General features: G+C 42.5%; 1 long non-coding RNA gene across 1 annotated transcript; it reads right to left on the minus strand.

The window, feature by feature from the left end:
• Positions 1 to 8,556: 8,556 nt before the first annotated feature.
• On the minus strand, positions 8,557 to 10,087 carry LOC113986162. Its single transcript, XR_003540090.2, has 3 exons — positions 9,802 to 10,087; positions 9,589 to 9,728; positions 8,557 to 8,802 (listed from the first exon to the last, which is right to left on the minus strand). It is a non-coding gene; the product is annotated as an uncharacterized LOC113986162 (long non-coding RNA).
• Between the last annotated feature and the right edge of the window lie 685 nt (positions 10,088 to 10,772).

The following is a 10,772-nucleotide window of genomic DNA, read 5'->3' on the forward strand; positions in this document are numbered from 1 at the left end:
TCATGACTTCCACAAGCCAGAGACCTATCCTGTGTCGCTACGGCTTTGAGCAGGTGTGAAAAGAACCCAAGGCTTAATAGCCAGCCAGAAACCGCCTTCACAGAGTTAACAGCTCGCCCTGGTCCCCTGGGTATTGATAAACTGGTCATAACGCTCACCCGAGCAGACTAATCATGCTCCATAGCTGGCACCCTCAGTCTTCCAGCAATTTCAGGCCTTCAAGAGCCTTGTATGTAAATACATGAACGGAAGGATTTACCTGACCCTTATGATTCACACACAGTTTAACTGAAGCTCTGGAATGTTTTCAGCTCACCCCAAAGCCTTTAGTTCTTTCTTAACACCCTTGCAAGGAAGCGCTGCTCAGCTGCAAGTGGAAAAGAGCCATTTGGAGATGAGGTCCCTCAGTTAAAGGTCACAAAACTGTTCCATAGTGGAGCTGAGGATGAACCCTGATCTGCCAGCATGGCTCTGCTGTGTCAATTTTACCAAATCGCACAGGGATGCTTTTTTAAAAGCTCATTCCAGTAGTCACAATTCTTTCCAAACACTAAAATATGCAGTTATGCAGTTCACTGAGACCCACCAAAAGATATACTTGTTCTGGAAAGTACTTCTTCCTCTCAGGGCACATTTATTTTCTTTTTAAAAGGTATGTTAGTACAGTTTGGATATTTTTTTCCAAAGGAAATTTGGGGTTGTTTAGTTTTATACCAGAGAGATTTTAGAAAAGCAGTGAATAGATACACACTGGTCATCTCTTTAGGAAAAAATGGGACTGAGGTACCACAAGAAAAAGGATGGAGTTTGTTTACGCTTTTCATCTGCTAGCACCTTCTTTTTAGCAAATAATTTTAAACGAGGAGGAAGTGAACTGACAAATATATGCAGTCTCATTACAGTGCTTCTTCTTTCCTGCTAACAATGCTAGTGAGTTATGGATGCAGTCAGTAAAAGCAGGCACATTGATTAGGAAGTCAGAAGACCCCTTCCATACATTTTCAACAAACACTGTATTGAGGACTGAAAACGGAGTGGTTTACACTGCTGTTTTTTCAGGTGTGTTCAGTGTCACATCCTTTGTAGGTGACTTACCTGTTTGTTTGAGCTCCTATTTCAGAATACAAGTGGAGGAGGAGTCATCAGATTCTATTAAAACAACAACAACAAGAAACTCCACAACCCCAAACAAAAACAATAAATAAACAAACAAAACAAACACATACACCCCAAAACCAAAACAAACCCAAACCAGAAAAAACTGTAGAGAGATAGGAAGAGAAATTTAGACAGAGCTTGGTCATGGCACAATAAATGTGAATCATTAACAGGCAAAGAAAGGAGGAAGGGATAGAGGGGAGGACAAAGGTTGCAGTGATATATACAGAAGAGCAATCCAGAAAGCTATATTCTTTGGAAAGGCAGATTTTTCAAAACACATCTTTGGAAGGGGTATAAACTAGGAAAAGGATTTGACTAGTTTGGAGGTGTTACTATGTATTAAATCTATATTCTTAGATATCTCTTGATGGTAATATCTGAAGATATCCCAGTGATATATGGGTGATCTAAATGGCACATCAGTTACTGCCACCTCATCTACATTCATCTTCCCAGAAGAGTTTTTGTTTTGTGGTAGGTAGGGGATGTTTTTAATATTCTTACTGGGAGTTAGAAAACAGATGGACTATTTAAGAGAAGAGGACAGTCACGTAGGACAGGAAAAAGAACTTCAGTCTGATATGCAATTAACTGGAGGCACTGTCAACTCTTTTTAAAATGTATGGAGGGAGGGAGGATTTCCTGCTCATGGAGGAAGCAACACTTGAAAACAGAAACATAAACTCCATCCTCTCAAATCTACTGGAAAAAAAAAAAAAAAGGAGTGGCACACTGTTTGGAAGAGTACAAGACTGAACGATGTAGTTACTTTATACAAAATAGGAAAAAATGATGGATGAATTCTTTATACAGTGTTTCTGCTGCCACAGGTGATATTAATGCAGAACCAGAAAACTGATGCCGCAGCTCAATGTATATATATTTAGCACAGTGCTACACAAAACAGCAGTCCTGTTTCATCTGGAGAGGCAAAATGTAAAAAAGCTAACATCAAATTTCCTTCTGCCTCATTTCTCTCAGTTTTAATATTTGGATTTCTAACCTTGTATGGCTCCATACCCACATTTTGTAGATTACTAGAGTAACAACTCCCATTTTCTGCTCCAAAGATAGAAAAGCAACAGAGCACAAAATGCATCTCCAGCTCTGAGTTCCCCTTCCAACTGTGAGGCACTTCTACCACATTTTGGATTTTTTTTTTGCCTCCACGCTTTTTTTTTTCAGCACGGTTCACAGTTGGATGTAGACAAAATCAGGTGTTATCCCTCTGACGCAGATACACTGGAGCAGGAAAGACACCCTTCCCCCCTCCTCTTTTGGAGTGCAAAAAACACTCGCTAGTGAGGCAACGCCGTGGCCAGGAGCTCCAGATGTCTAAAGGCTGCACAGCCCAATGACCTTCCTTGCTGATCCCAAGTATTTCCTTCTCTTTATGTCTTCCTAAAGGCTACCTTTTTTCTCCTCTGGTTCTTCAATTTCCTCTCCCTCTCGGATGTACCCTCTATCACCAGGCATCAGCAGCGGAGTCAGATTCCGCTCCTGCAGTGAGAGAATGAGATTATTTCCTCCTCCATCTCCTCTTCCTCTTCCCCTACTGCTGCCAACTCTTGCAGTGGTTAATGTTTTTTCTTAAAGCCTCAGGTGCAGGAATTATGTGATTACACAAGAATTTTGTCTTCCATTGAGAATAAAATGTTCCTAGCTACTGAAAACTCAGCACAACAGAAGAGAAATAAAAATAATGATCCACCTTCTGATGTAGGGAAAATGCTGCTTCAGTTTCTTAATGCTTGAACTCCTTTTATTAAAAGGAGCCCTGTTCTGGCTCCTGTTACATGCAGTGGCACTTGGTATATTAATATACCTGTGCTAACACTGAGTACAGTTAATAATCTGTAGCCATCTAGCTGCAGCACTCGGCTGTTGGGGTGGGAGGAAAGAATCAGTCCAAACCACATTTTTGTCTGTGCAGCTCAGGGCAGGAATGGCTGTGCAAAGGGCAGAGGCACAACAAAAGGAAACGAAGGCTGTGACAGCTCTGGATCCCTCATGCCCACAATGCCATAGAAATGCTACAACTCCAGTAGTCCCTCTTTTTAGTAAAGTAACCTGTATAAGTAAGACCTTGTAGAAGTAGAACCAATTGATACTCTGATCTTCAGACCTTTTTCATCACTGCACACTTGGGAGCTATGACTGCTCCAGGCCAGTTGACAGAAATGCTGATAACCGGCTGGAGGATGATTCAGAATTATTAAAAGCTCAGAGGTGACGGTAGGAAAGACATCTCTGCCTTAACTCACAGGGACCAGTCACCTCTCACCTATATTTACTCACTGGTTTGCTGGATCAAAACAACTGGGGTAGAAATAAGATTCCAGCTTTCTAATGTAGATTCCTTTCATTTCAGAAGAATGTAATTTCTAGGGAGAATAGTTACAGACTAGATCTCATACTCACGCCAAGTTGTTTACATGAAGTTAGTGGTAGTATCAGCTCAAAATACTTCATAAAGACATCACAAGTAAGTAAAATTAAATTGAGGTTGTTTTACAAAGTCAAAGAAAAAGGAGGAAAGAGCAAGAGAAAAGTCAGTCTTGGTTTAGGAGTATCCAACAATATACCATAAGCTCATTTCAGTCCAATGCTAAAATGATTTCACCTCCAAAAAATCTAGACTGAATTGGCAGAAACTAAAAGAACTGTGAAGAAATGTCTGTTGTGGTTCAACCTCAGCCAGCCACCAAGCCCCATGCAGCCGCTCACTCATTCCCCCACTAATGGGACTGGGGAGAGAATCAGAAGTGTAAAAGCTAGAAAACTCATGCGTTGAGATAAAGACAATTTAATAGGAAAAGCAAAAGCCACACATACAAGCAAATCAAAACAAGGAATTAATTCGCTGTGTCCCATGGGCAGGCAGGTGTTCAGCCATCTCCAGGAGAGCAGGGCCCCGACATGTCTAACAGTTACTTGGGAAGATAAATACCATCACTCCAGATATCTCCCTCTTCCTCTTTCTTCCCCCTACTTTGTATACTGACCATGATGTAATATGATATGGAATATCCTTTTGGTCAGTTTGAATCACGTGTCCTGGTTGTGTCTCCTCTCAGCCTCCCATGCACCCACAACTTCCTTGCCAGCATGGCAGTAGGAAAAGCAGAAAAGGCCCTGGCTCTGTGGAAGCACTGTTCAGCAATAACAAAAGCATCACTATATTACCAACCCTGTGTTCAGCACAAATCCAAAACACAGTCCCATACCAGCCACTGTGGAGAAATTAACTCTACCCCAGCCAAAACCAGCACAATACCTAAGCTACTAAATAAGGACTATTTAAGAGAATATTCAGCTATGAGCATTACTTGAGAGTCTACCTACCTGCATGCCTACTACACATTAACTAGTAAAGAAAACTCAAAAGTTTTAAGTATCTACAACAGGATATGGACTTTTAGGAAATGTGTCCAAATCCAGTTCAGGTTAGAAGTTACTTGGGCTCTTTATGTGATAAATATTGAGTCATGTATTAATTACACCCATTCTAGTTCCTGTTATCCAGGTGCCATGGATCATCACTAATACCTGAAGGGTCATCTGGAGACCAAAGTTTATGTCTCTGTGGAATTTATCATTTTTCATTACAAATATCTCTGGATCAGAGAAGAGGCATGGGGTTCCCCTCTGTGGATGAACAGGAGGCAGTTGTTCCCAGAAAAGTGAACTAATCAGGAGCGATAAATCAACTTCTAAACACACAGTCCAAACACTAAAGCAGGAAAAAGTGGTCTGCGTACCATGCAAGGAGGTTAAAAATATGCATGTGCTGTGACTGCTGGTTACTGAATGGGGAAATTCTTTTTTATTAACTCTTTTGGAATGAATACTCCCTCTGTTGTTGGTTGCATTTCCAAGACGTTTTTGTTCCCAGATGTTTATTCTCAGCACTGTAGTTCTTGTGTAAGTAGTCTTCCCCAAATGTGGTCCTGACTTCATGCAATGATTAAGAGTGTTTTCAGGCTGCTTGGCTTGCTAGTTGTTCTTGTCAGTCACCTTCCCGTTTTCTGAACATGCACATGTTCCTCTCATGATTTTTAGACACAGTGTTCCCTGGCAGCCTCCAGTTTTGCTGATCTTCTCATGACTGGTAGGGCATTTTGTCGAGTGAAGACTCACAGTCTTCAGGAGAAAGATTTCCAGCTAACCCCTGGGGAAGCACTTCCCACTTGTCAATGTCTTTCATCACCCTCCTGGCTCTAAGAGGTGGTGATGACCTCCTCCTTGTCATCCAAGAGCAGTGAGAAGGGAAGTGGTCTCTTGAGATTGCACTCCGGCACCATCAGAGATGCCTCAAAATGTGTGTCTGCATTTTCTCTCTCATTGACAATGTTGCCTCACACATTTTGGAGCTGAAAGAACCACAAGTCAATGCAGAGGCCTTTCCCACCAGGGTGAAAGGGGCAGGATTGCTAGACAGACAAAACCCTAGCAAACTCTTCCACTGCTTTAAAAGCAAATAATAACATGTTTGAAAAGAAAAATTGACCCATTTTATATGAATCCTGTAACTCCTATTTACTTTGCTTGCATGATTAGAGTTGCTAATGTTAACAAGAGGAAGATGAGTAGCATGTGGCACTACTCACTTCCCTCTGCATTTGAATGTTCTTTAAGGCATGCATTTTTCACTTAGAAGTTGACTTTTTCAAAAAAGTGGGTTTTTTTCTTCCCCATGAAAAACAGAAAACCCAGAGATACAGGCTGGCAGTAGTGACCAGCATGGAATAATTACCTCTCTAACACTGTTAAGACCATACAAAAGGATCTGCAACATCACCTACATACAGGAAGAAACAGGCTCTGGACCTGTGCATTTGGTTGTCAGACCACTGCAGTAGTGATGCTGCTGGTACTCACGGCCTCCAAACAAGTTGTTTGTCAACATGCTTTTGAGTCCCTATATTGCACTCAATCAAGTTTGATCTCCAGCTCGAGGAAACTGTGTTCATGTACCTGCCACCCTTTCTCTCTAGGGACTAGGCCTTAACGCTAAGATTTGTAGCTTGCAATTTCTTTTTCCAGGCTCAGGCTTCTGTGTTCCTCAAAAATGAGGAAGGAAATCCCTTTTTAATTTTGCCGCCTTTAAGAACTCTAATCTTGCTTAGCACTTTAGACACTGTTGTTATCAAGAATGTGGGGCCGTGTCCTGGATCAGATGTAACATTGTTGGACATGAAACAGGAGCTATGGATATCATCTGCTCAGGATATTGTATCAATGCTATCCCCTGGCTTTGCTGTTTCCAAACAGATTTGCAGAGGCAAGAGGAAAGTTAGCAGAGCAAAGCAAACAGGGCTGGATTATTTTTATTACAGTCCTCACAGCTGGTCAAAATAGTCAGTACCTTCCAAACTGACCAGATAGAAATGCAAGTGAAAGCTGAACTTGAGGTGAGCATCAGGCAAGGCTGGGGCAAGTGTCTTGTGTTTAGCACCTGATCCCCTTTGTCATGCCCCATTTCAGCAGCAAGGGCAACTGGCCCAGTGTGCACACTCAAATCAGAAGACAAAGTGCTAACCCGGAAGATCTCATCTAGTTTTAACACCTCCAAAGCCGCAGGACTAGACCCCGAGGAAGACATTGTGCAGGACAGTGGGGTCCAAGCAGTCAGGAAGCCACCAGGACAGTGGGGGCTGCAGCTGGGGTCCCACAGGGTGGCTGCAGAGCAGGAGGGCCAAGGGGCAAAGAGCTTCTGAGCTGAGCTGAGCCTTCAGCTCTGGGCAGTGCTCAGGCGTCCCAGCCCTCTCCTTGCCATGGTGTTCTCCCATGCCTGTGCCTTTGCTGTTCACCTCTCCATAGAGAGCTCCCAGGCCAGGGGACAGTAAACTGCCCACCCCTGCAAGATCAATCACTGCAAGGAGCAGGGAGGTGGTCTTATTTGAGGAGCTATTACTGGTACCAGTAAACACACTGCAGTGGCCACTCCCTGCCTACTTACCCTGCACCTACTCATGAAAAAGTAAACTTGGGCCATTAACTTTGCCTGGCGTTCCTAGACTGAGATTTGGGTTTTTTTATAAAAGACAGTTTTCCAAAGGGGCAGATAATTGCTGTTCCATCTTGAAATTAAAACGAACAAACCAAAAAACCTCAAGCAACTTTCTTGTCATATATAATTTTCTTGCATAATTTAGAATTTGTTTCCCTTCTTCTCTGCTGCTAGAAGGTGTGGGGCGGGGACCCAACACAGCATCTGGGAAGCTGCTGCAGTCCCAAGGCTGAGCAGGATGCCCACATCAGCTCAGGTGCCACTGGAGCTGGTGGGAGAGATGGCTGCCCCTGTGTCATCCATCATGGGAAAGAAATGCCTAAAGCAGCATGTACTTAAGGTTACCGCCTCCCAGATGGTCCTTTACTCAGAACATCCTAATATGTTATTAGTTATGGAGCAGGGCTTTGGGCTTAGGTTTACAGTGAGAAACCAAACGCATGTTTACCATTTTCTGTAATAGCAGCAGAGTGTAAAGGAATGATTATAATAGTATCTAGGGAGTGTGTTTCTCAGGTCTTACCACATGTAAACACAATCATAAGTGTAATCAATGTCAATGACTTCCATTTAATTCTCAGACAAAGTTTGCTTTTAAATACCACACCAGATTTGACATGGCCAATGATAAATGCAATGCAATTAGTTCTACTATTTCCTTTGATGATATGCTAAATTATTTCTTACAACAGACCATTTATTATCCAAAGCTAATGATTATACTCTTCCAGTTAACAAGTGGCAAACTGATAAGTTTCAAATTGAGATTCTACAGCCTGGAAAAAAAGTCATCCCCTGAATGAGTTTCATCTAATAAATCCTTGTCAATGCCCAAGTAATAATTTTCAGAAAGAAATCTTAAACTGCAAGAATTTTGTACGTATTTCTCATAATTACACAAATAAAAAAATAATTATGCTGCCTCTTAGTGATTTACAGTCACTTAATGAATATTTAATGTTAAGGAAAATGTCAAGATTTAAATATTCTTGTGGCATTTCTGACAAAATGCATCTTCTATTCGTTAATAAGACTTTTTTTTTTTTTTAACCTCCAGAACTTATTAGGATCTTACCATGGTAATTGAAAACTAATGAACAGAGTGTGGTCCCTGAGAAGACAAAAGCAATTTCCTAATTTTTTACCTGTATTCAAAATTTTCTCTTATCATCAAAGGGCAGGTCTGTACACCTTGATTGCTTTTATTCCAGGTTTCAAAATCATGCAGGCACAGTAAATTCTGGGTTTTATTAGAGAAAATTCTTTCATAACATCAGTGGTTACATAAGTAAGCAATTATTTCCCCTTTCTGTGGCTACCTTAATAACAGCAAGCCAGGGTGGTCTGCCACGGTCACTCCCCACACACTTGTTTGCCCCCTCCCAAACCTTCCTTGCTCTCCCAGTCCTTCCTCCCTTCCCATCCACCTGCACCTGGCTACAGCCCCACTAGGCACAGCTCTAAATCTTACACTCTTCTGCCATTTCCCTACTGGTTTTTTTTCTTTCTATTTATCTAATTCCTCAGGGATTTTTTTTCTCATCCTAGTCCCCCTCCCCGCATTTTCTGAGCTCCATGTTTTCTTGCTCCTTGTTGTGCAGGGGATTCCTCTCAGCAGCTCAGTCTCCCTGAAGATGATAGGAAGAGGTGATCACTAGGGATAAAGGCAAACTCAGAAAACATACCAGTGTTTCATGAAATATCATACTATTCTCAGTAAAGTCTTAAAAATTAACAACCATGGATTGTCTCTTCTGCCAAGGATTATGTAGAAATGGAGAGGTGAGAGCATCTTAGCATTTTCCCTGAGGAGAAGAAGAAATACACTAGACATTCAAATCATCCTTCTTATTTTGCTGTCCATATGATGTCACCATAAATCTGTCAATCTTGAATAAAAGCAGCTACAACAGAGAGATATGGGAAATTCCACTTGCAGGACCACAGCTAAGATGCTGCTGTGTTTGGTACCCTTTTCTCTAAGGGTCTGCCTCGTTATTTTCAGTGTAAACTGTCTGGTTTCTAAATTCTGATCAGAAGAATATTCCCATCATCCAGATTACATCCTGTCCCTTGCCAACCTTTTGGCTGGGATAACATTCCCTTGAGGTTTTCCGTGTAGATAAAAGAGCCCTCAACAAAATCTGCATGACTGGGCTAAGGCTGCCTGAAACAGCAAGCTCTGCTTCTCCCCCGCAAAACCCCAGAGTACATATTCATCACCCCTGCATTTATCACAGCAAGATTCATAAAGATTTTTGACAGATGATACATGGCTTCTAAACTTTGGTTTTCCAACAGAAATATCAGAAAGTGGCAGAATGCTACTTCTTTTTCAGTTTGAGGGAAGACTGCAGATACCAATAATAGCAGTCTATCCTTGCAGCAAAGTCAATCCATCACACTTGCTATACCTTCCACTCATCTCTGGTCAGACACAGCTCTGTGATTTTAGCACTCCAAAATTTCTGCATTCTCCAGGGCAGCAGTCATCTTTTTCTAGGGAGTCATGTTAAAATGACCCACCTGCAGCAGGTCTTGTCTTCTGCTTTTTCTTCCAAGTAAAAAGGATTTATTTAGTAACTAGAATTGTCTTCTTTTGGGGGAGGGCACTGGGTAAAACTCACATTCTGCTTATCATTTTTTTCTGCAGCAGGGTGGCTACTTGTACCGAGATGAAGTGTCAGCAGGAGTTCAGTGATCATCTGCTCTGTTCAGCCAAACAGCAATGGCCTGGACCAGCCTCAGCATGCACTGCCTCTTCCCTGGCCAGCCCTTGGCAGGCTACTGTGGGCAAGGGGATATGGAGGGAACCTGGGGCTGCAGAGAAGGAGAGAGATGGGGATGGGATAAGGTGAGATAGGGTTTCCGCAGTGCAAAAAATAAGGCAGAAATCATGGGAAGCAGACGTGGTTACTGCTGCTGTCCGTGGGGCAAATTGTCTCCTCCTACCACACCTCAGAGGAGCTTCCGTGGGACGGTGACACCACAAAGCCATGGGGCCCACATACTGTTACCATTTGCCAGAGTCCCATAAGGGAGATTTAAATCCCACGTTCACACGTCATTCTTCATGACCGCATGAGTGAAGTATAAAATAAAGGTAATAATAAAGTGCTGCAGTGCAATCCCTTAGGACAGTGATGAGAAAGCATGCAGCTCTGCTTCCCGCAAGACAGGCGCTGATTTCCTCTGATGGCAGTACCAGGCTGCCACTGCGGCTTCTCCCTCCAGCGCGGGATGCCAGCTGCACGATGCCATTAGCATTCCTCATCAGCCGCAGCTTATGTCTCTCTCTGTGCACAACGTTGGGAAACCAGGTCATTCTCTTGGCTCATCCTCTGATAACTCCTCTTTTCTTTCACTGCCGGGAAGCTGAGGATGGTGTAATTAGTTTGCACTAATGTTCAGCTCTATGTGCGACTGCTTTTGGCTCAAGCCAAAAACGAAGTTTTCACATAGTTTGGATGCCCTAATAGGAGGGGAACTTGAGACAAATCTGGGAGGTAACTATTTTCCTTGGGTTACAATGATTCAGCTGATATTTTTCGAAATACCACAGAGAATGCAAAGGACATGTTAAACCTCCAGTACTCCA

The sequence above is a fragment of the Pipra filicauda genome, unplaced genomic scaffold (assembly GCF_003945595.2).
Source record: "Pipra filicauda isolate LSUMZ 115617 unplaced genomic scaffold, ASM394559v2 scaffold523_size368350_pilon, whole genome shotgun sequence".
Taxonomy (NCBI): Eukaryota; Metazoa; Chordata; class Aves; order Passeriformes; family Pipridae; genus Pipra; species Pipra filicauda.